This window comes from Ursus maritimus, unplaced genomic scaffold (assembly GCF_017311325.1).
Source record: "Ursus maritimus isolate PB19 unplaced genomic scaffold, ASM1731132v1 scaffold_3, whole genome shotgun sequence".
In the NCBI taxonomy this organism is placed as follows: domain Eukaryota; kingdom Metazoa; phylum Chordata; class Mammalia; order Carnivora; family Ursidae; genus Ursus; species Ursus maritimus.
In genome coordinates, this window is record NW_024425563.1 from 78,713,334 (window position 1) to 78,733,944 (window position 20,611).

The window sequence follows — 20,611 nt, forward strand, 5'->3', positions numbered from 1 at the left end:
CGTGTAATTGAGCACATATACACATCCTATTTTTCATTCGAGTTAAAAGAAATCAATGTTTTAATATTCAATGAAGCAGGATGAATTATAGAATTGAATATCAGTGAACTAAGTTAGAATTATTTGATATTGATTAGTTTCTGTTTATAGTTCTTTGGTCAAGGTTATTGCCATATTCTGTGTAGTTTGTGAACATGAACTTAAGCAGATTTTGAGATTTTAATATTTTAATAAATAGACTGTGAATCTGAAATTCTGAATTTGAAAGTATATTTACTTTGAAAAACATGAATTTTCTAATTTATGGTTGCCTTTTGTGTAATAGGTGGTATATTGTCAGAGTTGGTAAGATTTTAATCTTTAAGGTTCAGTTAAGTTTACTAAACATAAATGATAAAATATTTTGCTACCATAAAGCCAATTCTTATGAATGAGTAGCATTAGCAATACCTGTCTGGGTATTTAGATATATTTTACTCCTAGGTGTTACATAAATTGTTTCTATCTTTCTCTAAAAGAATATGCTAAGATTGAAAGTGATCTCTTTTTTTATGTATTCTAAGAAAATATGAATAAATGTATATTAGTTTACAAGGATCTAATTGTATAACTGGTATTGCTTTATACAGAGAATATGAGAGAATCAGAAGATAAGAATGAAAATAAAGCTGTTAAGTAACTGTGACTCACATGCATTTTGTATATTACAGTATTTCAGCAAACTAGATAGAGTTTAAGCTCTATCTAGTAGTAACCATTAGGAATTAGGTAGAAAGAGGAGTTATTTGGACTATGTGTCACATAATAGCATAATCACAATATTTTAGTATTTTCTCTCTACTTTTCAAGAATTTCAATATGTGGCCAACTTTTTCTCCTGTCTTTATCAGAACAGTCTTCTCCATGGAACCATGTTCCACAGATGATTGCAAAGACAGTCCTGACTCAACCTTTTATTAGGTTGTTGCTTTTGTGTTCCTCTATGAAGATCATAATTAAAAGAGAAGCCGTGATTGTCTAGATAATAGGTTATGTTTTTAATGAAATTAAAAATAATCATTCCATGAATGCTCTTTTAATGAGTGTTTTGTGCTAAATGCCAAAGCTTAGTAGAGACGGCATTGCTCATCTCTGAGTCTCTCTTCTAGACATTTGAAGGGTCATACTTTTCCTTCCTGCAACCAGTACTTGACTGGTGCTGTCCAGTGGGTTATGGTGGTAATGCTGTGTGTGGCTTTTCAGCTGGTAAATTTAAATGTCTGCATTAGATTTCTGAAACTCTCTTCCCTCCCCATGGCCATATGGGTGGAAATAGATGAAACTTGCATCAGTCTGAGTCCCTGAGTTAAATGAGTACGTACTGCAAAGACTAACCCCTCTTCCGTTCCTGGATCCCCCCAACAATAAGCTATGGGTTTGTAGGACAAGTGAAGAAAAACACACAAACTACTTTGATGTTTAACCCACTAAAATCATATACATATTATATGCATGTAAATATTCATATACACTCACATACTCGCATATCAACTACATTCTGATAGTTCTATCTACCTAAGCTCTAAAATATCACTCTTTCATCTACTTACGTTTGCGTCATCATTCTATTTATAAAATAACTAACTACCTGGCTTCCTGTGCTTCTCAGGACTTTTCCCCTAAATATTTGAAAATCAGAATTTTAATCTTGAAGATTGTCTCCAAAATAAATTTTAAAACTTCATATTTACCAAATATTAAGTCCCTTATCAAACAGATTTATCTACAGCTATAAAATAAATGTCACTTTTATTCTCTTATTCTCAATCTTTTATTCTGTTTTTCTTTCTTTCTTTAATCCAGATTTTAAAACTATGACTGCTTAGGGAAAACAATCTCATAACTCTCTCTCTTAGGACACTGAATGATAGATTAATTTCAGACTGACAGTTTCAAATCCACATTTTTGTGTATTTCCAAGTCAGCAGTCAAATTGAGGTACTATAAAAATACATAAATCCTACATGTTGAAATGATAATCTCTAGTTTATCAGTTTTAAAAAACTCAAAATTAAATTGTTACTATATGTGATGTTAACTACCCTTAGATAAGACTGTTGATAATTTATGACAAAATATAATTGAACTAACATGTACACTTTAATCACCAGGCTGGAAGACATTTTCAAAATAGATTTAAGTTTAACCTGAGTTAGTTGGCTGTAAAAAAATATACATATATAAAGAATATAGATTTTTTATATATTTAATTGAAATGTTATTGAAATATTTCTATCAAGTCTTATAATGAAGCAGAAAATGTTAATGAAAATTGAAAAAAATAAAGGTTTTCAGTGGGTCAAATTAGAATAGTATATGCCTTCATGATTTTCAGTGTAATGAACTATGTTATTTAAAAGTTTCATTGTGGAGCTTTTAGGTTTTTATTTGTTTTATGAGTTCTGTGTCTAATTTGGCATTTTACTCGGTTCATTTGTTGAATTTCTGGGTAAATAATGAAGACGTCCTACCCATCATCATCTGTCCACATCCCCAAGATTTTGGCCATGCTGAATTCAGACCCTCTGTTGTAGTAAAGGTACGGAAGGCTGATTTGGTGCAGTGACAGCTGAAAATTCTGTTGTGACCAAGACATTCTTAATTTCAAACTTCACCTCCTTTTAGTACATATGGTAGTGCACATGCAGTTATTTTCTTCTTCAGATTTTCATTTTATGTTAGTGTATAGTTACTACAAAATTAATTCATTCATATAATCATATAAATACACAGAAGAATCCCTGAGGATAGGAGTCTGTAAAGGAATGTTACATTTACATATGTGTTGTATCTGCATTTACATTTGTATTTGGTATAAACAGTGAGGTATAGATTTCAATGTAAAAGAGTGCCAACTATTTAAATTCCATTTTATCTTAAACATATAACCAAAAACTCCTGGTCTTAACTATAATTTATACATTTCAAAAATTACAAGTTTTAAAAATTTCTAAGCTGTATTTAGAAAATGACATTAAAGCATTTGCCAGAAAAATAAAAACTGTTTGAAATATTCTGAAAATTGAAATATTTAAAATATCATTTCAAATCTTAATCCTGATTTTACTTTGTATAAATGCTCATGTGTATACATTTCATATATGTATAGCATTCACGTGTAGAACTTTTTCCAGCAAACTGCATTGATTCAAATTTCAGTAAAAATACCTTAAGCTAGGGGTGCCTGTGTTGCTCAGTCAGTTAGACGTCTTCCTTTGGCTCAGATCATGATCTGGGGGTCCTGGGATCAGGACCCAGCCTACACTGGGCTCCCCACTCAATGGGGGGGGCTGCTCTTCCCTCTCCCTCTGCCCCTCTCCACCACTTGTGCGCTCTATCAAATTACATAAAATCTAAAAAAAAAAAAAAAAAAAAGTAGAGAAGTATCCTCCCATAGTCTGTATTTTGATGTTAATAGCATAAAGTCAACTTCTTCTGATCTAAGGGAAAGAATTGTTTAGAAGTGGATGTAACAATATTCATGAATTTTAGAGAAATTTTCTTTATAATGAATACATATTTATGCTCAAACAACTGGTAATACCTGTGAAAGATTTATTAAATAAAAGATGCTAAACTCTGGACAATAACAGATTTTATTTTTTTTTTAAAGACTTAGAGAGAGCATGAGCAGGGGGGAAGAGCAGAGGGAGAGGGAGAAGCACACTCCCACTGAGCAGGGAACCCGACATGGGGCTTCATCCCAGGACCCTGTGATCATGACCTGAGCCAAAGGCAGATGCTTAACCCACTGAGCCACCAAGGCCCCCCAATAATAGGAGATTATAAAATTTGGTTTAAAAAATTTCCTATAAAATGATAAGATGGATTCCAATTGGTGGAAAGATCACTGGGCCCATTTTAGAAGGAAGGGAATAAATTTACATTCAGGAGAAGCTTCTTTGAGAATGAAAAAGGAATAGTAAGTTGAACTGCAATGTCATTATATTTGGAATTTCCAAAGGCATAAAAAATGTTTTTTCTGTCCTCATACACACACAAAAATTTGTTTGAAGTTTCGACAGCATCTCGAAAGGCTATTATAACTAAATGCTTTTAAAATGAATTAAATGGTATTGATTATGTGCATATAAGCATATATCAGTTTAAATAGATGATAGAATGATATCTGTTGCCCATAGTGATTCACACATACATACACACCCCTACCTCCTTGTAGAAGGTATTGCTACTTTTTTTAAGGATATCTAATTTTAAAAAGTAGGAAAAATGTCAAAAAATGTTAATAAAATAAAGGAGCATTTTTTTAAAAATGGAATTATAATCGATATATAACATTCTATTAGTTTCAGATATACAGCATAATAATTGATATTTGTATACATTGTGGAATGTTCACATTAAGTCTAGTTATCTATTACTAAGCAAAGTTTAAAAAAAACTTTTTTTTTTTTTTGCAGTGAGAACTTTGAAGAGTTACTCTTAGCTACTTTCAAATATGCAGTACAATATTATTGACTATAGTCACCATGCTGTACCTTATGCCCCCATGACTTAATTTATAACTCAAACTTCGTATTTCTTGATCTCCTCCACCCTTGACCCACCCACAACCCTCCTCCCTTTGGCAACCACCCATCCGTTTTCTGTTTCTCTGAGTTTTGTTTGTTCATGTTTTTTTTTTTTTTTTAGATTCCACATATAATTGAAATTATATGGTATTTGTCGTTGGTTTATTTCACTTAGCATAATATACTCTAGGTCCGTCCATTTTGTTGCAAATGGCAAGATGTCCTTCATTCTTTTTTATGGCTGGGTAATATTTCATTGTGAAATATTTCATTGTGTACACACACACCACTTCTTTTTCATTCACTTATCCATAGACACTTGGGTTGCTTCCTTATCTTGGCTGTTGTAAATAAGGCTGCAGTAAACATAGGTATGTATATATCTTTTCAAATTCATGTTTTTGTGTTTTTTGTTTCATTGGTTTGTTTGGTTTTGTTTTGCTTTTGGATAAATACCCAGAAGTGGAATTACTAGATCATAAGGTAGTTCTATTTGTACTTTTTTTTCTATTTTTACATATTTTGATGAACCTCCATATTATTTTCCATAGTGGCTGCACCAGTTTACGTTCCCATCAGTAGCACACTGAGTGGTCCCTCTCCTCCACATCCTCATTAACACTTATTTCTTGTCTTTTTGATACCTGCCGTTCCAGCTGGTGTGAGGTGATATCTAATTGTGGTTTCGATTTGCATTTCCCTGATGAAGAGCGGAGCATCTTTTCATTCTGTTGGCCATGGATGTCTTCTTTGGAAAAATGTTTGTTTAGGTTCTCCGTGTTTTAATTGGATTGTTTCTTGTTTTTTGTTATTGAGTAGTGTGAGTTCTTAAAGTATTTTGGGTATTACCCCTTTCCAGATATGATATTCAAATAGGTTCTTGATTTCAGTGGGTTGCCTTTTCATTTTGTTGATGATTTCCTTCACTGTTCAGAAGCTTTCTAGTTTGATGTAGTCTAGTTTATTTTTGCTTTTGTTGCTCTTGCCTTTGGAGTCAGAGTCAAAAAATTATTGCCAAGACTAACACCAAAGAGCTCACTCCCTATGTTTTCTTTTAGTTCTATAAACTCAGATTTTACATTCAAGTCTTTAATCCCTATATTGAGTTAATATTTGTGTGTGGTCTAAGATACCGATTCAGTTGCATTCTTTTTGCATATGGTTGTCCAGTATTTCCAACAGTATTTACTGAAGAGACTATCCTTCCCCGCTGCATAATCTCGCCTCCTCTATCGTAAATTAATTGATCATATATGCTTGAGTTTATTCCTGGGCTCTCTCTTCTGTTCCATTGATCCATGTGTATGTTTTTATACACAGGCTTTGGTTTTAAGCACAAAATGTTGGCAATGTCATATTTAGGAATAGCAGATAAAAGAGCAAAAAAATGGGAGATTGATAGTTTAGTAGAATAAATATAAGAGAACTTCTGTTGAATCAAAGAAATGAAAGGCTTTGCTTCAGATTGATTTGGAAGGCCAGAGAAACTGACAAATAATATAAAAGATCCTGGCTTCCAACAGTTTGATACGGAACACAAAGTGACAAGAGAGTACAGGCTTCTTTTAAAAACATGAATAAGATTAATATCAAAGAAAATACATTCTGGGAAGAATGGCAAAATCCATTTCAGTAACCCATCGATGTTTATATCAGAATGCTAACTGTGATTAAATGGAGTTTATTACTTCTTAACAACGGCCTAATTTTGTTTTATGAAACCTAAGATTTAAAAAGTCTTGATCTGTTTGTTCCCTCCTGATACTACATTTTCCTGAACGGTTGATTGAAATTTTCTCTCTCGGAATAAAAGTGTGGTAGGTTTCTCCGTAGTTAAGTCTCGTCAGTCTTGCCGTCTGTGAGTCAGGGTGGTTGGCATTTGTGCATTCAGCGCTGATGCTGGTTTAAATCCTTTCTGAAAGTCAAAGGCTGTAAAGCGAATTGCGGAGGAGAGCCGTGCGGGGATGGAGAGAAGAGCACGTTCGGCAATTTGAAGTGTTTTTATAATACATCTACGACTCCTGTGGTACAACTTTACGGTCTTACAAGCCCATGTAATCATCGCGCCTCGGTCTCCTGAGGCTCTGTAAGTGTAAAGGCACAATAGATGACCTCATCACTCTGAGGGAGGCAGAAGGGGAATTGCAGCTTCTCCGAGTCCACAGCGCGCATTAGTTAGTGTTCTACATACAAGAGGTGCAGGCATTGTATCCCTGGGTACTTGATTTAAGTCAATAACCATTTTAAAAAGCAAAATTCAAAAAAATGCATGAGAAGCTGATGGGTTTTTATGGGTTTCAGTATTTTTATATCCTCTCTCGATGGACTGTGAGGCATGCATAGATACATGGAATTTGTATTTGGGGCGTTTATTTTAATGCAGGTGTGAAAATCAGATTGGAACGGCACGTTTGGTTCTTTGTTAAATGGAAACTTTAGACAATAAAGCATTCTGCCCTCTGATTACTTCTTCTGGGGAAAGAGAGGTCCACATTGTTTCCGTTTGGCAATCTCTCTTTGATAAGCTTCTGGAGTACTTGAGCCTCTGTAGAGCTTATTGGTGTCAGTAACTAACTTCATTCAAACCAGTACTTTGAAGTGTTACTGAAACAGGAACACTCAAGCGGATTCATCCATGTAGCTTCCGTAGCTAAGCTACACATTCAATTCTGTAATTGCCTCTCGAATAACCCTTTTTAATGGATATCTCACAGCCCCCCCCATTATGCTTAAAATGGAATTCATCACTGTCCCAAATATCCCTCCTGCTCCACTGTTCATATCTTTGTTAATAGTGCTATTCAGGCCCAAGCCAGAAAACCAGTTCTCTTTTTTTCCCCTTATCCTATTGTCTGTCACTACAATCTGCAGAATCTTTCTCCTCTTTTTTTTTGTTTTTTGTTTTTTGTTTTTGTTTTTGTTTAAGTATTATTTATTTGAGAGAGAGAGGGAGATGGGGAGGGGCAGAGGGAGAGAATTTCAAGCCAACACCCCATTGAGTGTGGAGCCTGGACACAGGGCTTGATCTCACCACCCCGAGATCATGACCGAGCCAAAATCAAGAGTCGGACATTCAACCGATAGAGCCAAGCTGACACCCCTTTCCTTTCAGTCTTTTGAATTTCTTTGCATTTCCCATGTGTACCACTTTCTCTTTCTTTCTTTCTTTCTTTTTTTTTTTTTTTTTAAGTTCAGACCATTAGTATTCCGCGCTGACCTGACTGTACTAATTTTCTCTCTTGTCTTCCCCATTCATGTCTGTCTTGCTTCTCAACTGCATTCAGTCTTCTACCATACTGGCTTCTCTGGAAGTCTCAAGTGCAAATATGTTAATTTTGCACACCAGCTTATATGTCTCTATAATTCTCAGAGTAAATTTATTTTGTTTTTAGTACTTCTGGGTCAGAATAGCTGTGTGTCTCTAATCCTCCTGCCACTGTTGTCCCACACCCCCCTTTTAGCCATTTTGAATAACGTCTTGCTCCTGGAAAGCCTCTTTAAAAACAAAACAAGCAAACAAACAAAAAACCCTGTGCCCTGCCCGGGGTGATGGCTGAGTCAACCACTTAGCCCTCCTACCGCATCTCCACTCCTCTTTCAAACTCTGTTTGCCTCCTCCTCTGGGAACTCGAGAGTGACCACCACACCTTCTGACTCTCAGAAAACACTTACTTAGCTTCATAGTCAGGTTTCTGTTACCAGAGTCTGGGATACAAAAGCCAAATTTGATGTAAGCTGCTTTGATTTATCTCTCTGTCTTCTCTATTAGATTTAGAACAACTTGAGAAGAATTTTCACAATTTATTTGATTTTAATTCCAAGAGCCTAGTCAAGGATTATTAATAAATGTTTTTGAATGATTGAATACAGTGCTGGAATTAGACCTTCACCTCTCTAGGATTTCATTTATTATAGTAAAAGTGCCCAAACCATTTTTAATCTGTTCTATATTCCTTTGTGTCACATGTATCTGTAGGGATATTTTGGCGTTGCAGGAACACTGTGTGAGTTTTTATCCTTGAAATATCGTTCTAGATCATAAAGCCATTCTGCTGCTCTGTGTGAATTTCCTATTTGTCAGTATTATTCGTGTCTATTATCATCTTAGAATGCATTGCGTCAGTCTTTCCATGGTGAGTTCTTTGTCTTTCACATCTCAGCTTAAAGTATTTCTTCAGAGAGAATATTCATGACAGTCCAGTCTTATGTAGCCGCCCAGTCAATCTCTGTGACATCCCCAGTTTCAATTATTTAAACAGCACTAAACAACTGTGATAGGTTATTATTTATTTAGGTGACTTCTAGGATGTTCCAGGGCTCGACTGTTGGAATGACCCTCTAGCTCTGAAGAAGAAAGAGCCTGCTAACTCTGGCCCACAGACCTACCACTTATTGTGGTAATTAAAGTGTTATTTATGTATCTATTTTTATTTGAGTATAGTTGACATGCAGTGTTACATTAGTTTCAGGTGTACAACATCATAATGTGACAAGTTTATACATTATGTTCACCACAAGTGTAGCTACCATCTGTCCCCATACATCACTACACTGTTGTATCATTGACTGTATTCATTATGCTTTGGATTTGGGGGGGGGGTTGTATTTTTTTTTTTTTATTCCTGTGACTTACTCCGTAACTGGAAGTCTATATCTTTCACTCCCCTTCATCCATTTTTCCTAGTCTCCCTCTCCTCTGGCAACCGTCAGGTTGTTCTCTGTATATATACGTTTGATCCTGCTTTTTGTTTATTCATTTGTTTTATTTTTAGATAACCATTTATGAGTGCAATCATATGGTGTTTGTCTTTCTCAGTCTGAGAAATACTCTCTAGGTCCATCCGTGTTGCCTCAAATAGCAAGATCTCATCCTTTTTTGTGCCTGCATAATACTCCGTTATAGATATAAAATACACATAGATGTATGTGCACACCACATCTTCCTTATCCGTTTCTCTGTTGATGGACACTTAGGTTCCTTCCAGATCTTGGCTGTTGTAAATAATGCTACACTAAACACAGGAGTGCGTGTATCTTTTCGTATTAGTGTTACTATTTTTTTTTAGGTAAATATCCAAAAGTGGAATTATCAAATCGTAGGGTATTTCTATTTATAATTTTTTGAGGAATCTCCATACTGTTTTCTATAGCAGCTGTACCAGTTTACGTTCCTATCAGCAGTGCGCAGTGGTTCCTTTTTCTCCACATCTTCACCCACACTTTTTGTCTTTTTTTTTTTTTTTTTTTTTTTTTTTTTTTTTACCATTTTAACTATCTTTTTAATAAACTTTTTTTTTTTTTTTTTTTTTTACGTTTTAGCCATGTAAACTAAGTTTTAATGAGACACAGTCACATCCCTTTGTTAATGTGTCGCTTCTGGCAGCTTTTTTGTAGAGTTTGAATGTGAGTCATTGTGACAGAGACCATGTGGGTCATAGACCTAAAAATATTTCCTGATTCTTCGGGAAAAATATTTATCAACTCCTGCTCATGCTCTCAGATCGGTGCCTGACACAGAAGAGAAACTCAGTAAATGTTGGTTAGATGAGTGTCCGATAGAAATTAGGTGATTAAGAAATGAAACACACAGATTGGGAGATACTTAATAGGAAGCTTCTGAGATATATTTGGTGACTTAAAGGGCTTCTAAAAACTGGGCTGTAGTGTGTACACCAGCCTTTTCAAAACGTGTGTGTTAAAAAGGGTTGATCTATTTCCGAACTTGAAGTGAAGCCAAAAAGACGACCAGAATTGATGAGCTCCTCTGGTTCGGATGAGGAGTGCGCTCACCTATCACTTTAAATCTAAGGGAGGACAAGGAATTCTTGGATCATGTGTACCTGCTTAGAATGTGGCATAATGAAGGTTAAACTAAAAATGTTTTACTCTTCACTGAAAATTACCTCTGACTTAAAAAGGTGACCTAACACATGAAAATACAATTAATATATTCATTTACTTGCAACTGTTTTTTAGTACTTGACCATGTTCGTCATTACTGTTCCTTGAATGCCTCCTATGCATTAAGTATAGCATTATTTTCATTTTTCCTAACAACCCTTGATATCCTAGGTACTCTTCATCTTCTACCTGAAAAACTAGAACCCTATAGATTAGTTTGTCCATTGTTGTATAACTGTATATTAAACACAGAACAGTCCCATCCCATTACCTCTTCCACTATATTCTAGGCATTGGAGGAAAAGTAAATAACATAGTGTCTGCCCTCGTAATGGACAGTATAATAGGAAGCATGCAAATAAACAAGGATACTGAAATGTGGGAAGCATGTGATAGAGGTCTACAGAAAAAGCTGTAGGAGAGTGGGAAGGGTTTTAGTCTGCTAAATGAGGGTAGGTGGGGTGGGAAAAATCACAGAAGACCCTGCAGAGAAGATGATGCTGGCTGTGCTAAGAAAGAAGGGAGGAGGTTGACAAATGGAACTGGTAGACCCAGTCCAAAGTGAGAAGACAGTGTGTGCAGTGCTATGGGAGGCAGGCAGCAGCACTGTTTGCTCTGAGAAAGGCACACGTCTCATTATAGCTTGGGTTTATGGCAAATGGAAAAGCAGTGGAAGACCCAGTCGGGAGATTGGGAAGACAACCAGGTAAGACCAGTTTTTATGGAGAAGAACTGAAGACGTATAATTAGGGAGGGCATTTACAGAATAGAACACTGTGGCAACAGTGGGAAGAATGGGTGAAAGTGAGGTGAAACTGGAAGCAGGGAGACCATCTGAAGGTTTGCTGAAGACCTAAGTGAATATGGCCCTAGAAGAAGAGAAATCAGTATGTAGATGGTAGCACCGACATGGCCTGGTCTTTTACCATCTTCTATTACATTTAACATCAAAAACCTTTAAGCCAGTTCTAATAGTTCGTGCAAATCATCTGTTTTGATCAGGTGTTGAATCGTTCATATTTTAAAACTATTTCAAAATAGCTCAAGCTTCTCCTCCAGTTTGACTTTGATAAATTCAAGCTTTTGTGGGGTATTAAGCTATGACTTATTAATTTATTAAAAACATGGTTTATTAAGATAGAAAAATAATTATTTCTTTATTAAATTATTTGCTGAACAACACACTAGCCAGGACTGATAAATATAAAATTCCTGTGTCAATAACTGTACATTAAAATCTGAACGAATCATGCTCAGTGTGTTGTAAGCATCCTGAAAGCTGACAGTTGATGTATTTTTATAGATGTCTATTTGTTAAAAATGCCCAAGCATGTGCTAAGGGTTCTGCAGGTATGAATACTAGATGTGTGGGGACAAATCTCTATTCACGTGCAACCAGAGATACAAGGATATGAACCTCACGTCTTAGAAATGATATTAGATTTTATACACAAGTCTGTAACAGTCGAGTTCAATTTCTTAGATTTGTTTTGTTTTCACTGTGAAGCAGTGTGTGGTATTTAAACCAAGTGACTGGGCTTCTTCATTATCGCCAACTACCACGTACCATGTTCCAGGGCGTCTGATCTTTCCACCTTAGAATCACCAGACGTTTCTTTGTTCTAAAACTGGTTGACACAAATCCCTAAGTTCCGGGCAGCGTGTGCCTCGTTGACAGCACCACCCTGTTCCCCAGGAGCCTTGTTATCCTCCTTCAACCGTATCTTGTTAGTCAGCTCCCGTACTTTCTGAGCCTTCTTAGTGAATTCAGCAGTCCAGCTGTACACATCGACACTAACGTCCCTACACAGGTGGGCAGTCTCCGAGCAAAGGCGAGGGATTTCCCAGGTCTAATTTGGTCTGTAATTTTCAGCCCGAGTTTCCTCTCAGCTCTACCAGAACTGTGTGTTCATAACTCCACGTACAGGTGTGCATCTGTTGCTTCTGGTACATGTATTAGATCTTATATATAATTTCTTCCACCAAAATTTTATTGTGTCCATGCTCTATTCAGGGCTGCATTCACCAGGGTGGTTTGATTTCAGGAGCACTGGAAGTATCCCATTGTAAAAATTATCTCCTCACCAACATTACATGGCCCATTACATGATATCATTAGTTGTTTTCTTCTTTCAGTTTGCATTCTCTTACAATGTCCATGGTTTTGGAAGAATTAACACTCCGTTTTCTTCATGTAATGTAAAATTGATGTAGCGTCATTCTCTATTAATTTGGGGCCAATCCTTGAGGCAAGGGGAGAATACAAGGTTTTAATTCCTCATCCTAGCGCTTTAGCAGCTCAATCAGAATTGTTCCATCAAGATACTTTTATTTTTATTTTTCTAATTGTTTTTTGAAGAAGAGAGAGAAAGAAGGAGAGCGAGCACAAGTTGGGGAAGGGGCAAAGGGAGAGGGAAAGGGAATTTTAAGCAGAGTGCATGCTGAGAGCAAGCCCAATGCAGGGCTCGATCTCATGACCCTGAGATCATGACCTGAGCCAAAAATCAAGACTGAGCCATCTAGGTTCCCTATTAAGATATTTTTAAAAACCCATTTGTAGGCTGGGTATTAAGAGGTAAATAAGATAATAATGATAAGGGCTGGTGATATTTTTTGTGCAGTGACTAAGTGGCGGTGTTCTAAGTACGTGTAATGTTCAGCACGGCTCTGTGAGGCAGGCGCTCTTATTAGCCCCATTGCGCAGGTGAGGAAAATAGGTTTAAGAGAGATTCATTTTCTGAAGGTCAGATAGTTCCTTCTGGCATCAAGACCTGAGGTCTATGAGCGGGAAGGCAGTCAGTGAGAGTAGTCTTTGCCAACACTACATACATTCACATACTAAATTCATAAATGCTAAGTATTCAGAGGAAAGGATCCCACCAGGAAAATATTATATGTGTTTAAAAAAAAAAAAAAACACCTCAATTTGAGGTTTTTAAAATTTGGTCTTAATTGAATATTATCATATGGCTCCCAACTCCATTTGAATGGTCTCAGAGTTTATTTTTTTGGGAAATTCCCATATTTTATTTCACTTTTAAAAGTTTAAATAAAAGATGTTTAGGGCATTGTAGGTATTTTCATTTGTTCAAAATTAAGCAGGCCCTGTGTCTACTGAAATATAAAACGAATATGTAGAAATAGATATTTAACTTTTTTTTACAATTTTAATTACAAATAGATCTTTGATAAAATGACTTTGGTGAAATACTATCAGTGGGAGCAATTGGATCATCATCTTCAGGTAATTACTCGAAAGTTGCTGGGTTTTATTTACAAATTAATGTTTTCAAATTTAAAATTAGAATTTTTCAGTCACGTGATTCCAATGAGGAATACCTCATCATGTGAGAGCTTCAAATAAAGCAGACAAAAGGGATGTGGCTTTATTACAAAATAAATCAAATTACAGTCTCATTGCTGCATATAAAAGGAATGCTACTGTTCACGTAAAATAACTGACAAGACTGAAATAATATGCTGAGCTTTGGAAGGAAGCTTCCATCTGTGTCAAACAGCTGAAGGACATATGCACCATACAAGTTCTCAAGCAGCTGAGGAAAGGATTGTAATTACAGCCGTTGTTCTCAGATTGCCTTTTCTTCGTAAACTTGTTGGACGTTCACACTAAGCCTACAGATCATCTAGGATCCTTACTGTATTTGTGTTTATTATTTTTTTAAAATAAAAACAGCAGAAGCACAAGGGGTTAAATGATTAAAGTAGCCTGTTGTGCCAGTGATAAGTCTCTTGGCTACCAAAGTTACTAGTCATTTATTTGGTCTTGAGGATACTAGAAATGGAAAAAAACTTAGAATGCCTGAAGGATAAAACAAAGGTTTTTCCTTGTTTCCTATACTTAGAATATTTCTGAAGCAGAACCCCTATGTGCCTCCAAGAAAAATCTTACAAGTAATTACCATTTTATTGAAAGTGACATTAAAATCCCTCCATTAATAAACATGACATTAGATCCTAGTGTCTTCCATTTCCCTTGCATTATTCTTATTTTCTGTAATGAGAAGTGGATTTCTTCTGAGCTCCTCCTATGCACGCCACAATTTGCAGATTTCATTAAAGCAGAACAACAGCTGGGTTCTGGGCATTAGCCTGGTGCTCAGTCTATGGGAAACTAAAGAGAGAGGGAGCAAGGGCGGAAATCTCAGTAATACGGGAGTTAGAAAACTGACAAGGACAAGGGCCTTTTAATATTTGTACCAAATTCACTGTAGGAATAAGGCTTATCTCCTCATCAGGGTTCACATGTGCCTTTGGAGGCTTTTGTTCAGCCATCCGCAGTGGGAGGTAGACTCTGGTGCCGGAGACGTGATTAGGGAGATGAGATTTGGTCTTCCAATCTCCCTGTATCTTATTAATCTTTCATTTACACTGGGATTAGATGAGATTCCATTAGCCAAATCCACTAAAAAGATTCGTTCATTTTAATATTTATACACACTGTCTAGTCCTTAAAGTGGATTCTTTTTGTGTGTGTACTTAATTGGATCAGTGGGTTTCTTGTTATTAACACTTTTCTTTTTAGAGATGAGGTTGATGAATAAAATTAGTGACATCTGGTTCAGCTCAGCTGTTAAATATAACTTTTAATAACTACATTATGTACTACAGGATAAAATGAACATTTGCTATAAAGATAAAATCTTAGTTTAGAATCACAGAGTAAGCATTGGCTCATTAAAAGAAAAACAAAGCAAAGCTGGTAATATTCTGTGAATGTCCAAAAACAGGTGGTGGGAGAGAATGATATTTAATGGCACTAAGAAGTAGCTTCGAAACCCTTACTTATTATTCAGGTATGAGAATAGTGTATTAGAATTTCTGAGACTAAAATGAAAATTTGTCCAACCCAAAGGATATGAGAGTGTGGCCCAAAGTGTTAATTTACTTTCATAAAATACTATTTTTAAATTAGATTAACTTTCGCTTTGAAGAAATTTTGTTTTGGCTTTTTGTTGATCCTGTTCATTGTGAATATTGCTTTTTAAAAAGTGCATTGAAGGTCCTGTTTCTAGTTGTACTTGAGCAAGATTTCCAAACTTGGCATTGGTGACACTTGGCTGGGTAATGCCTTGTCGTGGGGGTCATCCTGTGTGTGGAAGGGTGTTCAGAGCATCCCCAGTCTCTCTCCACTAGATGCAAGTAGCCTGTCACGCCTCTTGACAATCAGAATGTCTCTAGGCATTGCTGACTATTTCTCGGGAAGGAATAGTGCTCTCGGTTGAGAAACACTGTGCTACAAAGATATAGTTCTTTTTTTTTTTTTTTCATATTTAAAATTGTAGATAATCAGAGTTACACATATAATGAAAGCTTAGAAATCAGATGCTCATAAACAGTACAAATTTAAGAATCTGACACAATTTAGTGCTGTCTCTATAGCTCTCACAGTGTTTTTTTTGTTTTTTGTCGAATTGAATACCTTTCCTAGGTTTTATTTTTGCCATTTAAGAAGGGGGTAATATTAGTATCTCAGAGTGTCATTCTAAATATTAAATGGCATAATGCATAGACAATGGTTAACACACTTGCGCCACAGTATGTGGTTAATTTAGCACCACTGACTGTATCAGTAGCAATACTTTAAATAACACATGCCGATGTTACCTAAATGCAAGGCTATACTAGAGCAGTATTATTAGTTAAATGGAAATAGTATATTAAATATTTTGACCAATTCTCTTGTTTTACTTATTTAACTGTAACTTATTTAGCATTGTTAAACAAGAGTAATTTTCGTATCTATTTTGTTTCATAGTTTTAATATATACAGGTCTTACCAAAGACTTGTCAAAACTATCTTGTGTTTTATAAAATACATTTTTGATGCAAAGTTATCAGTTATTTTATATTTTGAATAAATCCTACATTTTTCTTTATTTTGCTAGTTTCAGTTTCATTTGAAAGATGTAGTTGATATGTATAGGCATTATAAATAATCTTAAGGTTTTTCAAGTAGTCATATGGTGCTCTTAAAACATTGGTGAGGCCCTGAACCTTGACTAAGTCAAGAAAATGTATTCAGATTTAAAAAGGAACAGTAGTGCAATGCTTTATGGCTTGAAATTTGCAGAGGAAAGGATTCAGAACTTGTCAATCTGTAATCCATGTCATAAATAAGATACGGATTTAAGTCATGTATCTTAGAAGAATTAGCAGGAAATGTAAGGTACTTCTTTTGTGCTGTTACAAATTAGATTTTTCTTTGTTCCCTTGAGAAGCCAGATTGAACAATAGAATATCCTGAAAGAGAATTGCTGAACACCAAGGCCATGTATTTGGAAACTAAGTATAGGGAGAATAGAGATGTATACTTGGCTTTTTGAATCAATTATCAGTGAAATCCTGTCATACCATTTAGAATAGAGGCCCCCAAGTCAAGGTTGACTTTTCTAGCATTCATGGTTTCTAACAGGCTTAGCCTTGCACATTTATAAAAGATTTATTTTATTTGCAAAATAAAACATTCTAACAAAGATAAAGATCTCCATTTCTTAAAAGTGGACCTAAAATGAGGACTAACTTTACTCTTCATGCAGCCATAAGACGCTTAGTTAAGTTCATTAGTAATTGGCACTAGGGTCAAGGCTAGATCACTATTGACCAATCTTCCACAGTGGGGGAAAAAAATGTAGGCCACTCATGTACTTCCAAGATCTGTTCAAGTGAGAAATTCAAAGTTTGTGTGAGTGGAAAACATTACTAGTTTGTGGGGAGCAGTGATTAAAAGGGCATGAATGAATATAGTGTATGTTAAATAATGCAATACATACACAATGTGTAATTGAAAATGTGAAATACAATATAATGTTAAATATTGATAAACAACCTATAGAAAAGTAGTCACAGCTATTATTTGTGTTCTGAAGTATATCTGTCTAAATAAAAGGATCAAGGTCTGTTTGGGGCCAAGAAATATTCCAAGATTTTTTTTTTAAATAATTTATTCTGAAATTCCTGTATGAAATATTTTTTGGTTATCAAATTATATGATTTCTGTAATTAAATAAAATTCTTTGCATTTTGATTTCTTTCTGTAGACATTCGAGTAAAGATTGAGACTTAAAAGTAATTGCTTTCAAAAGGCTTTGTAATATATAATGACAAAGGGAAACAAAGTCTGTTGAATTTTAGTGAGAATGCTACAATTACTTCTTGAGTGTCGAGTCTATAAGAATGAACAATCCATTTTCACATTAATATTAAACAGTAGTATTTGTTGGAAATAATTTTCTGTTGTATTTGGGCTCGTTTTATTTTTTTCATCATAGAAAGATTATGTTTTATATCTTTTAAGTACTATGGTCTTAGGGAAATAGAAGAGACTAAAAATACTGGTTGAGAACAAAAAGGCTCTAGCATAACCGCATAAACACACTCGGTAATACAAAACAACAACAAAAAAATCTAATAGTAACTTCTACTTTTCTAATGTACCAGGCTTTCTATGCAGTTGTAGCTAGAAGAATTACTTAAAAACTTCTTTCTAAATAAAGTCTACTTATGAATTTAAATAAGAGAGAAAGAAAGAAAGAAAAAGATTGTGTAGGTAATTATAATGGAAGTAGCAGGGGAAGATAATAGATTCAGGAAATGACATAAACTTCTTTTTAGAATGGCCAGTATTCCGCATTAGTTTCACTCTTCTGTCCTCTGCAGATTACCCAGTTATTTCAGTATTGTTTATTCTGAGTTACGCTAATGGCATAGAAATGGAGAGATGTGAGACACCTTAGTGATTCTGGAGAAGCTATTTCATTTTATAAGGTTAAGCAGATAAAAGTCTGTTCATTTTAGGAACCCTATTTAAGAAACCAAAATAAGATACGTGTATTAGTCAAATGTAATACATTGCGTGGATCAGAAAAATATAACCCAATAGCCAAGAAGGATCTAAAATAGCATTCCTACTTTTTGGTTTGTTTTGAAGCTTTACATATTTTTTTAATACATTTTAACTTGTTCAGTATGGTTTGAGAAAAAATTAATTCCTAATGCAGCAATTTATTTTACTTCGTAGTTTTGGTGTTTTAAGGAATTTGAATGAATGGTCTCTCTTAAGTTCTATGATTAAAGACTGGAGCTAACTTGCACTCCCACGACAGATTCTTTGCTTTTGATTTCTTGCTTCAGACATTCAAGTAAAGATAATGACTAACAGAGTAATGATCGCACTAAAATCTTTATAAATATACGAGGGCAAATGGAAGCATCTGAATCCTTAATCTGGGATTAAGCCTTGCATATGTGACAGGTATACAGTACCATTTCTTTCATTTGAATGAAACTTAAAATCAGTTCAAGCACCTCTTATTATAGATTCTTTATGTCCTTGGCTCATTTGCAGATGAACAAGTTTTGAGAAAACATTTTGATACGTACTTTAGTAATGTCTTATCTGAAAAGAAATTTTCAGTTATATAGGCTGCAAACTTTAAGACCCATCAACATAATAAGAAAATTTCAGAGCTTGACTTTTCCCCCAAGTACCTAAAAGTATAATTAACAATCAGCATATCAAAGCCTGATACTTAGTAGTTATCAAATAAAATGGAGAAAACAATTAGCAGCCTTGAAAACAAATAAAACTTTATTAAGAATAATTAGATATCAGTTGTTGCTTAACGTGAATTAAAGAGTGAAGGAAATTGAAGAGATAGCTAGAGTAGATTGGCAATTAATGAAGTGTATCTGGATCATAAATAAACATTATTTGTTCAATAGAATATTACTGTAAGTTTCATGAATGTTTAAAGAAAAGTACAATGTTCCTCTTTTTCTGTGATGTTTTGTATATAACTATAAATATTCATGAATAGTATTAGTTCAGGTTATCTATGTGAATATAAATTTTTATATAACGGGCCACTTAATGTTCATTGGATCATGCTTTTGAATATAAATTCACTAGTCTCTCAGACGCACCATGGATCTAACCCAGCTCATGAATATTCACACACACACAACCGATCTTTCTGCAAGTAATCACATCCATAAAGATGGAAATCTTGTTAGTTCCCAATAATGAGAAATGTATTAGGATGCCAGTCCCAGGACAATTTCACAATACCCTTGTTTTCATTTTTTTGTAAATGATAAACTTAAAAATATAAACACATATGCTGCACATCTTCCTTGTTAGAAACTCTTGTTTCTTTTACCTTTACAAAATATTGGATGTGATTTAACCATGACTGCATTTGCTTCCTTTATTTACTGTGGTCCTAGAAAAGAGCAGGAATTCAGCAGTATCTCCAGTTCTTATCCCCCCACTCATTTCTACTGTTTAGGCTTGACTGTAGATTCTCAAGTGCACAGTGGTCCGGTCTCCTGATCTGCTGGGGGCGTGGTACATATTTTCCGTGTAGAGTGAAAACAAAAGATGTGAGATGATGTATGTCATCTTTTTGTGTAAGGGGAAAATAATATTCTAAGCTAAGTAAATGTTCACTATGTTAGAAATAAGATGCTCTGATCATGGAGGCCCGTAATCTTTAATGGGCTAAATCCCACATTATGATTGCTTCTTGTTCATTATAATAGATGGCATGTGTTTTTAATACTTATCCAAGTTCAATCAGTAATTATAAGTAAGAATCAAAATCGATGGCCTGGCCCTTATTAGCATCATTCTCTAATATTTAATTGAACTAACCAGAGAAAAAGAACTAATGCTCACAAAGGTAGCAGTAAAGCATCAGCTATTTCCGATTTTTTTTTTAAAGATTTTATTTATTTATTCGACAGAGATAGAGACAGCCAGTGAGAGAGGGAACACAAGCAGGGGGAGTGGGAGAGAAAGAAGCAGGCCCATAGCATAGGAGCCTGATGTGGGGCTCGATCCCATAACGCCGGGATCACGCCCTGAGCCGAAGGCAGACACTTAACCGCTGTGCCACCCAGGCGCCCCTATTTCCGATTTCTAACATTGGTATTGTCAAGCCTCTAAATGAATTCTCTCTTTGTCAAAATGTATACATTTGTTGTTCTTGTGTAAACAGTTAATAGACTATGTTAAATGACAAACATTTATTTTTTTTTCAATTCCAGTAACCAAATTATGTTAGCGTGTTAGAGGTTCATCCGCAGTTGAGGGAAGTGAGGCCAAGTGTGCCCCCCCG

General features: G+C 35.2%; 1 protein-coding gene across 2 annotated transcripts in view; it reads left to right on the forward strand.

The window, feature by feature from the left end:
- Nucleotides 1–20,611, forward strand: part of CACNA2D1 (calcium voltage-gated channel auxiliary subunit alpha2delta 1) — a 480,944-nt gene that overhangs the window by 332,132 nt on the left and 128,201 nt on the right. The gene's annotated exons all lie outside the window — the stretch shown is intronic.